We start from the raw sequence: 19,286 nt of genomic DNA on the forward strand, positions 1-19,286 counted from the left end.
ACAACCGGTTTAGAGAAACTTAAGGGTGCATGTTGTTAGGTCTCATTTATCCTATGTTATTTTCCGCAGGAACGTCATGGACATGAAGGGAAATCTACTACTTCGCCAAATCACCAATCGCACCCAACAAGGTCAAAGTGACAATGGTAATTCGGGGAAGAAGGGAAACAAAACAAGGAAGGATGGGGTCACACGTTGAACTCCAGGTTACGACAGAACCAAGCAAGGACAAAGCATAACATCTGCATAAGAAAGAAAACAAAAACTGGTAAGTATGTAAAAGGTGTCTAAATGTCTAAGCTCTCTAATGGGTGTATTAAATACCTAATGGTTTCCCTTCGTCGTGAACCGTCAATTAATCATGTAGTCATGTGGTTGTAATCATGTAGTCATGTGGTTGTAATCATGTAGTCATGTGGCTGAAGAAGTGCCTGGTCCTAATAGAAAATATATTATGGTATTCTTAGTTAGAGCAAACACAATTTTAATAAACAAATAAGAATACTCTTGACTGGAACCCACCTATTCACCAAACTCTTTAACGTAAATAAACTCCATAAACAGAGTGTAGAAGGAGGAAAGTAAACACTGCCTTAAAATCAGGCATCTAACTATTGTATTTCTTTATCTGCTTGCAGGTTCCTAAATCAGTTCAGTAAAGGATGGGACAGATGCCCACAGCAACAGGAAAAACAAATCAGATAAGTATTCAGAAGTTCAATCATTCATTAGTAAATGACAGCGCAAAGCGCTGTTACCGTTATGTTGGCGTAATAAAGCTTTCTGTCCTTTCTTTTTCTTGTTTGCAGGACGGCTAGACTGGAGAAGAAGACGGAGGACTGCAGGCAAGGGCGGCGCACCGAAGACTAGAGCACTGTCAGCGGTCCGAACGGGGAAGACGGCACGCCAAATACAAGAAAGGAGGTCCAGGAAAAGGTGACCGGACACCGAAGGCTGGGAGACCACGAAGAGGAACTCGTTACCTGATGACCTGTAGGAGAACGAGGTGAGCGGAAGCTAAGTCCTACGCCAGGAGACGCGAAGCACTGCCGCTTGGGGATGAGTGCGCTTTAACCTTTCCGGTCATTGCGCATGCGCGTTCCCCGGGCGGTGGCCATTTTTGTAGTTGTTTGCTTCGTTCCGGCTCCTGATCGTTCGGCAGCCATCCATGACAGTACACCTCCCCTATGGCTCCCCCAACAGGTTATGGTTTATCAGGATGACGCCTGTGAAGCAAACGTACCAATTGAGGAGCGTGTACTTGACTAGCTGGTTCCCAAGTCCGTTCTTCAACGCCGTATCCTTTCCAATGTATCAAGTACTGGAGCCAATGTCTCACTCTACGCGAATCAATGATGGCCCCTACCTCATACTCATGTTCGTCATCTACCATTACAGGGGCTGGGATTGTAGGGAGACGCGTACCTGGTACTACTGGTTTCAGAAGGGAGACGTGAAAAACCGGGTGCACCTTCAAAGAAGCTGGAAGGTCAAGTTTCATAGCAACAGGGTTCACCAATTTTAATATCTTGTATGGTCCTATGAAACGGGGTTTAAATTTGCACAACCCCTTCAGCGCGAGATTTCTTGTGGAAAGCCACACCTCGTCTCCTTGACTATATTTAGGCTCTGTACGTCTGTGGGAATCCGCCACTTCCCTATATCTTGCCTTAGCCATGTCTAGATTCACCTGAGCTGCTCTGTGTATATTTTGTATTTCTGTCGCTAAATCTATGGCTGCATGGGTGGAATTTAAGGAAGGAAACACATACAGCATCGTTCCTGGATGAAAACCGTAAGTACAGTAAAAAGGGGAATAGGCAGTGGAAGAGTGGCAACTGTTATTGTATGAAAATTCGGCTATCCATGCCCATTCATCCCAATTCGAAAGTGAGTGTAAAACTTGGCACCTGATATACTGTTCAAAACATTGATTTACTCTCTCGGTTTGACCATCTGTCTGAGGGTGGTGGCTTGAGGATAACCGAACGTCTATCTGCAACAGGGCTCCCCATGCATAGAACAATGGCCACACCCAGCCATTCTCCACAATCATTACTTAGCTTAGAATGCCACACAATGGTTACGTGCTGGTCAAAGAAGAGAAAGGTAAAGCGTGCTCTCTCTGGCAAAAATAAACATTACATTTCCCTGCAGCCCTTTAACACATGATATAGTTGGCTTTTTTTATCTCACATCTTTTTCACAAAATAAATTATTTATTCACACTAACCCAAGTTCAGATGCGGTGCGTTTTCCGATTTTGGTTCGCATAAAAGTAAGCATCTGTTTGTTGTCACCCTACAGGAAGGTCAAAGTACTCCGGTTTTGGAATGTAGAAATCTTTCTCACTTAGAAGTTCCACTGAGTTGCCTTGCTATAACAAACATTTGTGATGCAATAGGTCTCGCATTTGCGAGAGTTTAAGCTATTAGTATTGTAAATGACAATGCCTTTTATTTATGTTTTAAAACCCAAAACGTAAATAAAAGGCATTGTCATTTACAATGCCAATAGGTCAAACTTGCGTAAATGCGAGACCTATTGGATTGCAAATGCTTGTTTCTATCTGCTGTAACTTCGTAACCTCTCATTGCCCAGGTGATACATGTCCAGTCGGGACTCTAAAATCCTTATCTGGAATTGTTACATCTGCTTTTACCTTCATTCTTAACACCTGGTTTCATCTGGCATTGTCACTAGTGGAGGCAAGAAAGATGTCAAGCCCACTTTGAAGAAGTCAAACTTGGACCACAGGCCTAACTATAGACTGATTAGTTAGCAGTCACCAAAATTGATATGGCTCTCTGACTTTCTAAATATATGTTGAAGAGCACTAGTTACTAGATGCTAGCTGGGTGTGGTTTAAGCACTGAGACTGATCCTGTGGCTGTAAAAAATGACATCAGACAAGATTACAAAATTGCCATTTTCACCATACCTAATCCAGTCCATGGCCTTGGAGAATTTAAAAACAACATTAATATATCAGTGAATTTGACACTTTATGTACTGGATACTTCAGATTAGAACTGAAAGCATGGTTGGTATTATTGTTTTATATAATATATCCTATTAAAAGGCACTGTTTCAGTTTCTGTCAGGTGTCTTCTTTGTTGGACATTACCCACCAGCCACACATTATTTGTGTTCAGTACCCTTTGCATACTAGCACACTATTTGTTGCAAAGATATTTCAACGGTCATTGTCAGAGAATAATACAGGAGAATTAATATAGAACAGAATCAATTCTATATGAAAACTATCCAGCCGGATAGTGGAACTTAATCCAATTTATTTTAAGTAATCAAAACATAAAAAACAAACAATAGTGGGATACAATCCTGTATCCAAAGACATAAAAGGGAAGTGGTTTGTGAAGAATTGGTGACTTATAAGTGAGGGAGTAAAAAACAATCACAAGACATTCAGGCAAAAAAGGGGGAGCTTGTTGAAAATTGTGAAAGATGAAACAAGTGAAATAATTCACACGACCGTGACACAGTTGTACAAAGAAAATTTGTGTGCACGGTGTTTAAAAGGTCGACAACGTTTCGATCCCGTTTACAACAATAATGGGATCATCATCAGGAGAGAGATTGATTGCCTGAGAACATACATAAGAGTCAATGGAGCTCAAGATGTAGGAGTAACCGATTTCAGGTACCAAACCATCGTGCTACCTGAAATCGGCATCAACCCGGTACAGGACCCCCAGCCTCTGGCAGATCCTATCTCATTGACCCCCAGGTTAAATTTCCGCTCATCGAGCATCAAGTTGCCGCCCATCTACTCGGCACATTGACCATTGTTGCTGCATTGCCATCCTTACTGTTGATCAAACTGACCCCCCGCCACCGGAATAACCAATACCAACGCACATGAAGGTTCCCTTGACTCGGCCACTTTTATCTTGGATTTAATCCCTCCTTGCTGGTTACTCCTACATCTTGAGCGCCATTGACTTTTATGTATGTTCTCAGACAATTATTCTCTGTCCTGATGATGATCCCATTATTGTTGTAAACGGGATCGAAACGTCGTCGACCTTTTAAACACCGTGCACACAAATTATCTTTGTACAACTGTGTCACGGTCATGTGAATTATTTCGCTTGTTTCATCTTTCACAATTTTCAACAAGCTCCCCCTTTTTTGCCTGAATATCTTGTGATTGTTTTTTACTCTCTCACTTATAAGTCAGCAATTCTTCACGAACCACTTCACTTTTATGTCTTTGGATACAGGATTGTATCCCACTATTGTTTGTTTTTTATGTTTTGATTACTTAAAATAAATTGGATTAAATTTCACTATTCGGCTGGATAGTTTTCATATAGAATTGATTCTATTCTATATTAATTCTCCTGTATTATTTTCTGACAAGGACCGTTGTTCACTAAACAAATCGATACCCATAGGTCCTTGCTTACCTTACTGGGTCCCGTTGTTGTTAAAAAATGCAAAGATATTTCAAGGCAACTACATTTTTCTGCCGATTCTTTAGGCCTACTGGCTTCCTACGTGGGTGTAGTTCAGCAATCTCATTTGATAACTGTTCAATGTGTGGTGCTAACTGAAAATATTTTAGTTTGATTTGGAATAGCACAGATTCCTGACAGAGTAAATAACAGATGATAATGTTGCCAACTGATTGGCACTCAATTCTTCTTCTTCTAAATTCAATATTCTTTGACGAGTATGTGTGCTGCCTCAAACAATGTTCGGATGAGCAGACTACATAACGTATCTTAGGTCGATAGTCAGACAGAAGTATCTTTCTGAAGACAGAATTAAAAAAAATCATGAGCACAATGTCATTTAATAGAGTATTTTTGGAGAATTGTCAAAAGGGGTAGCTCTGTTGAACTAAATTTGAGAAAACTGGTTCTCAAGTGTCGTCTCTAGCAATGTGGAGAAGCTGCTATTTAGTTGTTAAACCACATATTCCTCTTTTTAAAGATCTGTCAGCAGTGCTTAATTTGTAAAAAAAAAAAAAAAAAAAAAGTACCAGGGCCCTCGTCAGGAGGTCACTGCAGCTTGCAGCAGCAATTGCCCCTGCCAGTACTGCCAATGAAAGTACCAACACAAATACTAACCATCACACTCTTAGAAGAGTGACCATTCAGACTATTCCAGGCCTCCAATGCAATAAGAATGGCTTGGGTTGCAGGTATTTGTCATTTTGAATGTATATTGAATCTAAAAACAATAGTTGTTGGGCTCATCCCTAAATTGTAACAAACAGCGCCACCATGTGACAGACTGTCATAAGTGGGGGTGGGGTTGGCAATCCAGCACCGGAAACCAGCGGCTTGAATTTATTTTGTCAGTAGTCTATAAACATTGTCAAAGTTCACAAAAACCTGTTTGTTTTAATCATATAGGGTTTGATCAAAATGTTTTAAAAGCACAATGCATCACTAAATTTTCTTATATATGTTCTAATGATAGTTCCGTCCCATTATTTGAAGTGTTAGCTGCGCTTGGTTTGGTTGACATGGAAGCCCCCAGTCCAGCCCCACGTTTCCTGCCCATGTCGTCGCGTCTAGTTACGCCCATGACTTTATTTAATTGGTACCATTCCATACCTTGCTGTTGGGCTAAACCGATTTTGGCGAAATATTGGAAATCTGGCAGTCTCAGGTCGCTTTCTGGAGCGAATGAGCGCAGAAATTTGTTTTTCTCCCCCACCCCCGTTCCGAATGATATAATTTGCAATTTATTTGCCATTTTATTTCCTCTACGAAATAACATATGCTGCTGCTTTATGATTCAACAGCGAGATAACCGGTTAAAAAAGACGGGCAGCGGCAGCCTGCGTCACTGAAGAAGCAGGTGAGGTCATAACATTGAGACTAACCGGTCTGGCACATAACAAAGCATGACATGCTTCACGTGCCACTAGAGGGGACCTCGGCGTCATGCTGGTCTAGCCGTGCACTCTGCCTGATACAGCGCAAACCTCCGCGCGCAGGAAAAAGGCGGCTGAAGGGCTGCATCCTCCAGTAGAGTGGGAGCCGAACCGAAGTGCGGGCGCGGGACCAGTGCCTCGCTGGCCGCTGCGGGAGCGGGTGAGGTGAGCTATAGCCAGGGTTCAGGGGGCACCGGCGACTGTCTTGCTACCTCTGCGCTTTGGGGGGCGCAGCCGGGGTGGGCGGTGCGCGTTTATCGGGGTTTGTCTACCTACGCCTTCAGCATTGCCTACTGACAGTAGCAGCTGTCGAAGCACTGTCTGAAGCTCGCCGAGGTCGCATTGAAAGCCAGCTATTATGTAACTGCCCCTTACCCCCCGCAGGCTGACGGGGTCCAACCAGTCTGGCGCAGGAAGGAGCTCCGACAGGGTGACACGTCCGCCCCCTTAGCAACACCGCTGTAGACCTTACGCTGCATGTTTGTTTTTAATCTTTGGAGGGGGCGCATATGTCGCATTATTGTTTTGTTAGGGCGGAGATAGCTACAGCCTAGCGGGAATCTATAAGGGGTTTTTATCACTTTGAGAGGGAACTGAGTAATGAAAATACTTGGCCCTCGGGGGTGGGCTTTCGAAGGGCTTGACTCGCGGATATTGTTTACAGTGCTGTGCAGTACGCCGCATTTTCCTATTGCTGACTGTGTTGTGTCCGTGATCCGCTTAGTACCATCTTCGTAGCCCAGTGCTATCTTTTTAACCTAGGCTGTACTGCCCCCCCCCCCCCCCCCGAGTGGCGAGTGTGTATACACGTGTCAGAGAACAACATTTCCCCCAAGGGCCCCTATGTATTCAAACAGACTGCTTCTACAAGAAGGTGGGCGACGACTTTCTCAAGGGGAATTCCCTCTTTGTGTTTGTTCTTTTGACACTTTTGAAAACACTTAATCGCCCATTGTTCTAGTGCCTATAGACTGTCTGTCATAGACTAAACTGTGTGTTTTGTGCGCCATTCAGTGCTACCTATACAGGGTCATGTTTCGCGTGCTTGGCACCTAGTGAGCGACACATTATCCTACTGAATGCACTTCATAATGGTGGGTGTTCAGTTTTATCCAATCATTTGCGATACCTTAGAACTCAACGTATGTATGTACGATTAAAATGACGGTGGCACATTAGGTTGCAGGCTAAGGAAACAGACGTTTATTTTCCACAAAGCTTTAGCATAGTATACCTTTAGCATAGTAAGTGAACTAAATAAATGCTCGGGTTTGACAAGAAATGAAGTAGAATGTGTGCATAGTAGTGTTTTACACAGACCGTTTTTGTGCATATGTTAAGTTTCATGCACGTTACAGATGCCAAAGATTTTATGAGCTGAAATAGTTCGAACTCACCTTTTTTCCCCCGGGTTGTAGGAAGAAAGGGACTTTATTGGTTGAGCCAGTATGTCGTAGTAGTGTAGTGACTGCAACTATGGACAGAAACAGTGACAACTCGTACATTTTTAAAATGAGAGGGAGAATTGCAGGTATCGCACAATAAATCACCAACCACCACTTACTTGTTAGCAAAAAAGGCCACTTTATTAAGACAGGTGCCAAATCATAACTTTTGCAATGCAATAACTTTCCACAGTTTGTCCTCAAATCACCCCAAACCTAACCCCCAATGTAAAAAACCCTACCCCTAAACAGAATCCCGACCCCTGTGTGCATTTTCCCCTACTTCTCATTTCCTGATCACGTGACTGCTCCCCCCCCTCCCCCGTTGGAGGATAGGCTAACCCGCTCAAGGCTGCCCACCCCCCCAGCAAAAACCCCGCCTACCCAGGACACTGTACAGCCTGAAAAACAAAACACAAGAAAAAACCTGTCTTACCGTGGCAAAAGGAAAAGAACGTCGGTGTCATGCCAACACCAGGAAAATTGTTGAAGAAAACAATGCTAATAAACCAGAGGGTGGGTGGGTGGGACAAAAAGAGTAAACCAGCCCCTCCTCCCCGCTCCCGAGGGCCCAGTGATTTTCCCGCCCCTGCCTCCCCCTACTTATTACCTTCGGCGCGCCTCGCGCCCCTAATCAACCCTCTACCCTGGCACCTGGGTGGCCGCTCCATTGTGCGAAGCCACCCAGGGGGAGACCTGGCTCGCGCCCTGCACCCCCTGGGTCCCCCCTCGCACAATAAATCACCAACCACCACTTACTTGTTAGCAAAAAAGGCCACTTTATTAAGACAGGTGCCAAATCATAACTTTTGCAATGCAATAACTTTCCACAGTTTGTCCTCAAATCACCCCAAACCTAACCCCCAATGTAAAAAACCCTACCCCTAAACAGAATCCCGACCCCTGTGTGCATTTTCCCCTACTTCTCATTTCCTGATCACGTGACTGCTCCCCCCGTTGGAGGATAGGCTAACCCGCTCAAGGCTGCCCACCCCCCCAGCAAAAACCCCGCCATCCAGGAAAACCCACAGAGTTTTCCTGCCCCACCCCGCACTTAGTGGTCGTGCGCAAACCCTTTTCAAGCGCACCATATTTGTTCCTTCCAGATTTTTGCAATCAAATCCCGCAACTCCAGCAGGTAATATGCTTGCCCCATTGTAGATAAATGTACCCCATCCTCCCGAAACATATACCCTTCCGTGCATTTAATGTTGGGGTGAGCTAGGACCTGCACCCCATGACCCTCACAAAAATGTCTCATAGTGCGATTAACCTTTCGTCTCGCTTTTTCCATTGCTGCATGATGCCGTGCTCCTCTCCAGTGCAACCTTGTAATGAACTCCGTCCAAATTAACTGAGTGCTCTCCCAGCTAGCCCGGAGGACTTCCAAATCCTGTTTCATCAACTTTATTAATGACAGCCCTGACAAATCAACGAGGTCATTTTCACCCAAATGAAGAATGAGCAAATGTGGCGGTCCCCTTCCAGAGCACATCGTGGCCAGCAGCGGAAACAAACCCCCCCAACGCATTCCCCCTTTTCCTTTCCATACCACCTCGTGGTTGGCACTGCACAGTCCAAGGGAACGCCCACACATCTGCTGTTCGGCATAGATTGCAGCCCATTTAACGAAGGAGTGTCCTACTATCCATGTCGATTTTTTCAAACTTACGGGCCCCGGAGCCGGACCTAGACAGAAAAACAATGATTAACCAAAGAAAAAGAGAAACTATGCAGAGACTTTCCGCACATATTTCTCACAACATTTGGACTTCCACCTCCCAATACGGCGTATGTCTGCCCAGGACCACCCCAACCTGGCCGCCTCTGTAGCCGCCCCGATCCGGAAAGAGTGTGTCCCAAAACATAAAGGGTTTTCCCCTAAAAGAAGAAGTACCTTTCTCATGACCGCTAGCAACTGAGCCACTAAAATAGGCTGCCCCGAGGCGTGGCAAAACACAAGCCCCATGGCCAAACCACTAAAAGTCTTGAAACTTTCCCATTCCCCTACCGGGCAGCACAAACCATCCTCACTACGGTTTAAGAAAACCCATTTACCCCTGCCCAGCTGATCCGTCTTTGACATTCTCAACCACAGGCTCAACCTGTGCCCCTCAATAAGTACCTCATCACTGCGGATACCTGTCCTATTACGCAGCCCAAGCAGTTCAGAGGCTCTGAAAGCCCCAAAAAACAACCATAAGAAACATAATCTAAACAGCCTGCACTCAGACTCATCGTAACATACCAAAGGTAACTGCCCCAGCATTCCCTGCAGCAAATCATAAGTTATCGCCCTGCGTAACTGTTTGGTCCCCGCCTGCACCCTGCTTAAGCCTTTGAGGACCCTTTTCACCAACACCCCCTGAACCAAATCCCTCCCCCACCACAATTGCCCGTAAAAAGAAACCCCCGCCAACTTGCCAGAAATGGTAGTATGCGAGAGGCCTTTGTCAATCAAGTGTAACACAAAACCTAGCACCAACTGAGCATCGGTCCAACTCCCCCTCTTCTCAGCCCACAGGTTACCATAGCTCAAGAACTCTCTCCACGCCTGCTGATAACTCCGTCGTGTAGAAGCCGCTATGGAGTTTTCCACAAAAGCGGCAAGTCTCAATCCCCCCACTCCCAGACACACTGCGGGATTGGCGTCTTGTTGTGTTCCGCCCCAGGAGCCAGCCTGCGAAACCTCGCCCACTGTAAACGAGACAGAGAGTCTGCTATACTGTTATGCACACCCGGGATATGACGCGCCTTAAACACAACATTGAGCTGTAAACATTTGAGCATAAAAGCGCGCAGCAAGCGTAAAACTCTCAAATCCCTGGCTTTCTGCTGGTTAATCAACTGAACCACCGTTAAATTGTCAACGTGGAAAAGCACTGAACGATTCTGAAACTCATCGCCCCAGACATATAGAGCAACCAAAAGTGGAAAAAACTCAAGAAAAGCAATACTGCGCCCTTGCGACATCCAATGCCGTGGCCAACTCTCAGCGCACCAGCGGCCCTCCCAGAATACACCAAATCCATGCGCGCCAGATGCATCCGAGTAGATCTGCACTTGCCAAATCATGTCTTCGTCCGCAAAAAACAAAGACACCCCATTAAACTCTGCTAGAAATGTCAACCATATAGCCAGATCAGCCCTCGTAGCCGCTGAAATACGCACTCTGTGGTGAGGAAGAAAAGCCCCAGACATAGCCATGCCCAACCTCCTGCAAAATGTCCTCCCAGCCCGGACAACCCTGCATGCAAAGTTTAGATAACCCAACAGCTTCTGCACCTTCCTGAGCTCCAACTTGCGCTCGTCCATCACCGATGACAAAAATGCAGTGATTTCTTGAACTTTCTCCGCTGGTAACCTTGCTACCATTGCAATGGTGTCTATTTCAATACCCAGAAAAACCATCGTCGTGTTGGGACCCTCTGTCTTATCCGGGGCCAATGGCACACCCAGCTCCTGCGCCAGCGTCTGAAAAGCCCGCAGAGCTCCCTGGCACTGACCGGTACCTTGAACTCCAATGAAAAGAAAATCATCTAAATAATGACAAATGAGGGCATGTCCAGTAACCTGGGTGAAGCGCCACTGCAGAAATGAGCTGAAAAGCTCAAAGAGGGCACAAGAGATAGAGCAGCCCATAGGAAGCATTCGATCTACATAAAAGGCTCCCTGCATCTGCATCCCCAAAAGTTCAAAATCAGAAGGATGAATGGGTAACAGCCTAAAAGCAGATTGGATATCACTCTTGGCCAATTGCGCCTCCCTCCCTGCCGATCTAACCAAACGCAAGGCATCATCCACCGAAGCGTATGACACACAGGCATCGTCGGGCGAGATGAAATCATTAATGGATGCGCCCTCAGGCCATGACAGGTGGTGTATCATACGGAATTCCCCAGCTTTCTTTTTAGGGACCACCCCCAGTGGAGATACAATCAAATTGGGCATTGGACAGTTGGAAAAAGGACCAACAACTCTTCCGGCTTCTACTTCACCCTGCAACTTCAGCTGAACCACCTGTGGCAACTCCTTAGCTGACTTCAAATTATCAGACCACCTACCCAGTCTAGGCCCCTGGTAACCTATCTTGAAGCCTTCCTTGAAACCCCAAAAAAGCCTACTGGCGGCCTCAACATCAGGGTACTCCTGCAACCATTGCCCCAGAACCTCCACCCTAACCGGAGTAGGACCCCTTTCCTGTAAACTGGACAGCAGTGCCCCTTCCCCTCTGTCCCCTCCCCATGTCACTGAACTTCTGGCCGGCGAAACATTGCGTGAGGGGATGCCTTCCACCACACTGGGAACACTCATGTTTATATCGGCAAAACTGCCTATTGCAGAAACCCCTGTTGAAATTCCAACAGGCTCCAAAAATAGGGGTCTGACCTCTGCCACCAAACCCCGCACCAGGCTGGGCGGGACGAGCGGGAAAGGGCCGATAGGATATAGGTAAACCACTAGCCGTGTGCGTAGTAGCAGGCGGCTGAGAAGACGCCATCCATTGAAGCCACAGTTCGGAATCCACATCACCCCAAGGTCTGTCCTGAGACACACTTAAACGGGCTCTAAACTCCTCGTCATAAGACAGCCACGCAAAACCCCCAAAGTAACTCTGAGCCTTCCGAATAATATCCATGTATTTGAAAATCGCTACCGCCCTATCTGGGTATTTTTCACAATATACACTGGCATATATCAGGAAAGCAGACGACCAGTTCTCAATATTCTTAGGCACCCTGGGACGCCTCGCCAGCTCCCACTCCTCCTCCTTGGAGCCCTCCTTTGCCTGAATGTCACGGTGCAACAGTTTAAAAACATCCACAAACTCATGTCTCCAAATCCTGTTTTTAGTCTTGTCAGATAGATGTGAGCCCAACGGCATGGCAATCCCCATATACGGCAATTTCTTGTGGATATTTTTATCTTCCTCCACCACCTCCGGGACCCCTTTACCTTTCTCCAGAAGAGGCTGAGACCCAGGGACGGGGGCAACCCCCCCCTTCCCCACACCCAAGGAGGAACCTTGCTGCTCAGACACTGTCTTGTCCCCCAAAGTATCTCCCCCAGTCCCAATAGACCTGGTCGCTTTTGGTGGTTGACCCCCTTGTTGCCAAACCGACCACCACCCCGTAGTACCTGAAGGCAAAGGAGCTGGTCGAAGAGTGTTGACGGGCCATGTTGCTTGCGTGCGACTGGTATCCTCCAGAGCCTGGTCCGTTGCATTGTCCGCACTAGACGTCTGCAAAAAACTAAGCACATTTGGTTGCCCCACAAAACCCCTCTTCCCCCTCACAGGCTGCGCCTGGTGTGCCCCACAAGCCCCATCCCCGTCCCGCAATTCCCCTTCCTCCAATTCATCACTGTCCAAATTCAAAGGACCCAAGACACCAAAATCACCAGCAGGTGCCCCATTGTCCCCCGTCCCCTCCAGAAAACCCCCTCTCCTAAACCCCAAACGTTGCTGAACAGTCCCTCTAGTGGAGGGGTGCCCTCGCTGGGAAGGGCAATCCGCTCCAGATCGCCCCCCCTCAGTAGGCCCCCCAGACAGAGCCACAGCGTGCTCCATCCGCCTCGTGCGCTTGCCGGCCGCAAACCGTGTGGCCAAAACCGGCATATCTTCCTGTAAGCCGCTCAAACCAATACGTTCCTTTCCCATCGACTGAACCCCCTGACCCTCCAAACTGCCACCCCTCCCAACGCCCGAAGCCGCAGCCCCGTGCACCCAGATCCACTGACCATCACGTGGCGCCGGTAACCCTCTAGCGGGAAACCCCTCTAAGTTGGAAAACTGTGCTGCGCGCCCTAACGTGGAGCTCGGGCCCTGAAAAGCTGCCTGGCCAATAGAGTCACCAGTACTAACAAGGGGGGAAGCGCCAAGTAGCTCAGGAGAACTGGCAGACGATGACGCAAAAACCGGCCCCTCCGGCGCACTCTGCCGCCCCAACGCGCCGTCACTCACTTGAACTGGACCCGTCACCCCTGTGCCCATGGCCCCAGACACCCTCCTGGGTGTCACCACCACTGTACTCCTCCGTAAGGGGCAGTCGGTAGGCACCTCCGGGGGAAAAACAACAGGCAGGGACGTCGCAGGGCTCAACAGAAATGTCTGCCCATTCAATTGCACCAACTGTGAGCTGTTATGCCACGATAAATCAACTGACCCTATAACTGGGGTGGTGGCGTGCCTCTGAACCGGCCCAGGGACCTGCAAAACCTCCATACTCTTCCCCCGCCCCTCACTCCTGGCACGCCCAGCTGGACCACCGGCCCTGCAACCGGCTCTCCTCCCACGCAGCCCGGCCTTCGAGAGGGACCGCCCCCTCCTTCCTCTCACTGCTGTCCGCCTGGGGCCCACAACCAGCCGTGCAGGAGCACATACCTGCGCCTCTTCAGCCGCCTCCTCCGACGGGCCTGCCTGCGCCTCAGGGTCCCCGAACTGGGCCGGTTCCGGCGCCCCCACCGGACACATCGCGACCTCCTCCACCGCGTCGGGCCCCGGGGATAGACAGGCCGCCACCGCTCGAGCGACGCCCCTCCTGGCCTTACGGGGTGCGAGGTCCAAGCCCACCCATGCCTGGCCAGCCACGCCAGGCTTCAAAAGGTCACTCCTGCCGGCTTCGTGCAGCACCCGTAACGCCTCCCGCACCGCCTCCTGTGACGCCATGACGCCTACGCAAAACTACGGGAAGCGCGAGGCAACAAAAAGAGTAAACCAGCCCTTCCTCCCCGCTCCCGAGGGCCCAGTGATTTTCCCGCCCCTGCCTCCCCCTACTTATTACCTTCGGCGCGCCTCGCGCCCCTAATCAACCCTCTACCCTGGCACCTGGGTGGCCGCTCCATTGTGCGAAGCCACCCAGGGGGAGACCTGGCTCGCGCCCTGCACCCCCTGGGTCCCCCCTTATGGGTTAATTCCCTGCAAAGTGAAAATAGTCCTTGTTTAAAGCCTTCAGTATATTATTCAAGGGAAATAAGATCGTTAATCTTTTCCATTTTTATTACACTTTTAGAGTGGTCTAGGTGGTTTAAAACACACATAGAAAATGCAACGTGCCAATAATAAAATGCAGTCTAAGTAAATATTCAAAATGGCAGTTGGCGAAATCGGTTGCAACTTTTTGAGAAAAACAGTTAATACATGAACCGCACTGAACAGCACTTTTGATCCAGTGCAGTAAGTTGTCCCAAAGCTCTTACACTTGAGGTTGCCTCAGCAAAACTGGCGAAACAATGACTTGGTCCGAGTCTAACTCCGATGCTGAAGGGGATGAAGGCGAAGATAACAAACTCTGTTGTACGGGCATGAGATCATGAAGGGCGCAATAAGTATTTTATTAAACAAACTAACCACTACATTTTTTTAACGCGCCTTCCGTCTGCCAAGATCTGCTTCGCCACCTCAAGTCAGACTCGAACTAGGCTTATTTAGACCATCATGGTGTCTAGGCAGGTGCATTTATAAAGTTCTGCAATAGACTGCGCAAAGCCCGGGTGGGCAGCCTGGTGGCCAGACTCTAACAAAATATCTAACAGCCACTTCAGCCATAAACAGCAGCATCAACTAGACTACTGCCTTCAACTACTTAGTGTCAACGAGTATTGGGGATCAAACCCTGCTCAGCCAGCGCTAAAGGCAGTTATTAAGAGAAGCGTCCGGCTGTGGTCTTTCCATTCAGATAGGGCAACACTGTCTAGAAGGAAACACGCCTGGGCAATAATCTCAGATTTTAAACTGGTGGTCGAATTATCTTATCTAAGCACGTTTGCACTTTTCTGGAAACTAAAGTTTATGGCCCTGAGGATGGGAGAATGGCCTTTTTTAAAAAAAAAAAAAAACCTGCCTGAACGGCGCCGCCCCGGCACTAGTATCAAATGCAGGAAGTGCGGCTATCCCCCCGAAGCTATGGAGCATATAGTCTGTGTATGTTCTGCTATGCTCACCGACAGGTGGTCTTAATTGCAGGACGAATGGAACAACCTTGGAATACGATCCTACCACCAAGCCATAATCGCTGCCCTAAACCCAGACTATCCGAAGCTGAACATTCGGTTCACCAAATTTGTAAACACAGCGGCGAAAATGTTGTGAGATAACAGAGCTTCAAATCTCTATCACCCCGTCTGAGTTGTAACCCTGCTAAAGGTTCAATTAATGAACTTTTGATTGCTAATTACTGTTGACAGGAACACCGCTCTCTGCTTAACATTAACAGCTTATAGGTCCCTAGTGAGCTTTTAAAAGCACCAGTTTCATCGTTTCTTTTAAAGAGAGAGGGGGAGAAGCCCTGATTGACTTGACACCTCAATATTGGACTGCCACCGGTAACCATTATTGTGAGGGTGTCTTTATCACTCCCCTGCCCCCCATTTTTAGAGTCTTTAAGTATTAACCTTAGTCCTTTTAATGCCTGTCTCCTGCATATAAGAACCGTATGAGTTTTTAGGTCTCACCTGACCCAGCGCATGCGCTGGTCTGGCGAGACATTTTGTGAGAGCTCCAAAAAGTGCTACCAGGCCAGCCTAGAGCCACAGTGCATGTGCGCGGGCGCGCGCATTGCGCTTTACCGCGATTACTTTCACTTTCGTGGCCGCTTTGACGTTTGATCGCGATCACTTTCACGACCCCGCGGCCGCTTTGATGTTCTCCGTGAGGCTTCAATAGATCGCAGCAGTTAAAACCAGCATTGGCATAGCCAATAGGTCTCGCTTTTGGGACCTTATAAGTGTTTAGTTATGCAACTGTTGCATGGCTAAACACTTATAAGGTCCCAAAGGCGAGATCTATTGGCTATGCCAATGCTTGTTTTTTTTCTAATGTAAAATTGTAATTGTTTTAAGTAATCAAACAATAAACAATTATTATTATTGTCCTGGCAACACCAACATAGTGGTAGCATAACTTTGTCATCTAGTTGATTGTAAAGTCTTCATAGACAGTTCCTGTAACATACTAGATTGGACCTGCTAGCTACTTAGCGTTTCCTTGGCGTTTTTTCAAAACATTTTTTATTTAAATAAGCTATGATGATACCAGTAGGGACCGTGTAATACCATAAAGGCGGCTGGAGGTGGCATAAAACGGTTTGTTCCACTTATTACCATAGTGGCTGGAAGATAGACTTAGTAGAGCACCATTATGCTCCTGAGCTGGACAGAAATGCAGTGTAGCACAGTGGGAACCTGCTACATTAATTCCTTTCAATTTTGTTTTATCAAGATGTAGTTTATTTATGCCTACCAGTGGTTTATTATTTCTCCATAGGAATGCCTTGAGTATCTTGTCTAATTTTTTTTTTTTAAAGAAATCGCTGGTCAAATTGATCGGTAACCTACTGGTGAGGTGGTTGGCTATTGGCGTAATCAGCTTCTAACCGTTTTGATCGTGCTCCACTTAGATATGAATTTCGGGAACCAGCTTTCTGAAAGGGTGGACATTTTATTTTGAGTAATCTGTTCATTGTAGCTAACAAATCCCAAGAGGTTTCAATTTTTGGAATTTTTAAAGTGGTGTACCCACCGATTTTTGCCCTGACTGTTTTTGCTGGTTTTATAACTCTGTGCACTTTATCTCTGCTAACCAGTGGGAAAGTGCCTGTGACCCCTTTGAACATGATGACATTGGCATACTCCTAATTGAAGATTCAACTTACCTAGTAGTCCCTAGTCTATGGTACAAGAGGGTACCCAGGGCCTGTAAGGTAAATCTCACCAGTGTGCTGCAACACTCATTGTGCCACCCACTGCACACCTTTTGTCCAGTAACCTCTTTCAGAATCAAAGAGCCTGGCTGAATTGTACTGAGGAGCCTGGCCCTTCTTTCTTCCAGTATGTGTGTCTTACCCAGCTCTCAGGAATAAAACACTCCACAAATTTGTCTGGGCGGCTCCTCTAACTCACATACTCCTTCGGCAGCCCCTGGGGCTACCAACAGTGAAACCTCAGGCACTTCTGCAATGCACCCTGTGGTATTTCCATTTTTTCTCTATTGTATTTGCCAGTGTATGTGTGTGTGTTTATTTATGAAGTAGAGAATTCTTTGTCATGGTCCTCAGCTTCTGTCCACTGTACTTGACAGTTGCTCTTGGATCCTGAAGCTGATTGTACCCATGTGGGTGCTCTCATTAAAGAATCTACTTTTACTTGAAAATTCACTACTGTGTGGACATCCTTACTTTCTCACTGGCGACGAGGGACAATGAGAGCACCCCATCTTAATTTTATCAATAGGATATTTCCTTACAATTTCCACTCTGCATTCTAGGTTTCCAGCTTCAGCTCAGCTTGCAATTTTGGAGTTAGCCACTCAGTATTTCTGGATTTTCAGCATTTACGATTGTGTTTTTATATTTTTAGAATATTTTTTTGAGTGGCTTCAATCCTCCCTTTATTCGTGTCTTCTGCACTCCTTCAGGAGAAGAATTTGACGACAACACATTTTGCCTATCTTCCTGGGGTTATGTGTAGCAGCAATACCATGAACCAATTTCCCAGACTTTAAAGTTTCATGATTGTAGGCTGCACCTTTTCTAGCTATTCTAGCTTTATTCACCTTATCATACTTTGCACTATTAAATCTTTAATGTTGTGTGCAAAGTGCTCATCTGTTTGTTTACTACAAAACAACTTCTATTTTTGTTTCCCGCAATTTGTTCAGGGAATTCCTTAACAATATCCATGTTACTCCTCCACCCTTTTTTCTACTCCATCTAGGTGAACCACCCATTATTTGATCCAAATTAAAAATACTTTTATTCATTATTCCAAAGTGTGTGGTACCTCATTATCCTGCAAAAGAAACTCTTTTCTTTTGATGCATTGTTAGGTACTGAAGGGCAAGAAGTATTTGAGACTTAACCTCATTTAGTTGATGCTGAAGATTTAGATCTCAATGAATTTGAAATGTGCAACTAGATCTTAAATTCCTTCCTAAAGTTAGTGCCATACTACACTGTTATCAGTTTGGCATGACGGAACAGAAAAACAATGTGTGTGGAGGAAAAAGTCACATGACTTAGGAAATTGGCTTCTTTGTTAGTTTTGCTCTACATTAGACAAAAGTATTCGTGATCAGTTCATGCTCGGGTGCCGCAGTGATAAAGTTAGAAATTAAATGTGGGGTAAGGATGGTCACCCGTTTCATGAAGTTGTTTCCATAGCTCAGAGTGTTAAACACACTTTAGCTTGTGTTGATGAACTTGATAAAGGGAAGAAGACCAGCATTAGAAAAGTTGATATAAAGGAAGGAGAGCCCAAGTCTAAAGATGAAAGTAAAGGCAAAGTTATGCCTATGCAGCAGTCTAGACTTATAACGGGTGTGCTGCAGATGTGGTGATGAGGGGCACTAAGTGCCCAGCATTAAATGTTGTCTGTAAACTTTGTGGCAAGAAGGGGCATTCTGTGAAGTGCTGTTGCTCAAACTAAATTTCCTCACAGGATTCTATAAAGTGTGTTGAAGACTGCTTAATATTTGTTTTCATAACTATCTGCCTAAGAAACATCTCAAAGACTGGGTATGGATTGAGAACATTAATGTGAATGCTTAATTGACTCGGGTACATGGCTTACGATAATCCCCAATGATGAATTGCATGATAATTTTGCTAGTTAAGTTGTTAGCAAAGAACCTTATGTTGTACCAAGAGCGTATGAAGGTCAAACTATAGACCGGAGAGGTTACTTTGAATCAGAAATCGTGACCAATACCATAAAAGGGAAAGTTTATGTTCCGGTTAAGGGTGTGAGTGTTTTAAGCTGGCTGCACCAAAGAGAACTGGGTTAATTCTTGATGCTAGTTCTTTCTATTGTGATGCTGAAGAAGGAGTCCATCAGGAGCTTAGGTTTGAACACTGTACATGAATTAGTAGTACAAGAAAGTGATGTTATCATTTGTTTTTGGGCTGCATTTCTTGATTTTAGCGACCAGATGG

At 46.4% G+C, this 19,286-nt stretch overlaps 1 protein-coding gene across 5 annotated transcripts in view; it reads left to right on the forward strand.

Moving 5' to 3' along the window:
* Positions 1-5,559: 5,559 nt before the first annotated feature.
* BPGM (bisphosphoglycerate mutase) overlaps positions 5,560-19,286 on the forward strand; it is a 208,864-nt gene continuing 195,137 nt past the window's right edge. For 2 of the 5 annotated variants that reach the window (XM_085652621.1, XM_085652617.1), the window contains exon 1: positions 5,918-6,079. The gene's annotated coding sequence lies outside the window, so the exon portion shown is untranslated. Of the gene's footprint in view, positions 5,839-5,917; positions 6,080-19,286 lie in introns of those variants that run through there. The other 3 variants (XM_085652623.1, XM_085652622.1, XM_085652620.1) reach the window with 3 other exon arrangements.

Source organism: Triturus cristatus, chromosome 4_1 (assembly GCF_964204655.1).
Source record: "Triturus cristatus chromosome 4_1, aTriCri1.1, whole genome shotgun sequence".
Classification (NCBI taxonomy): Eukaryota; Metazoa; Chordata; class Amphibia; order Caudata; family Salamandridae; genus Triturus; species Triturus cristatus.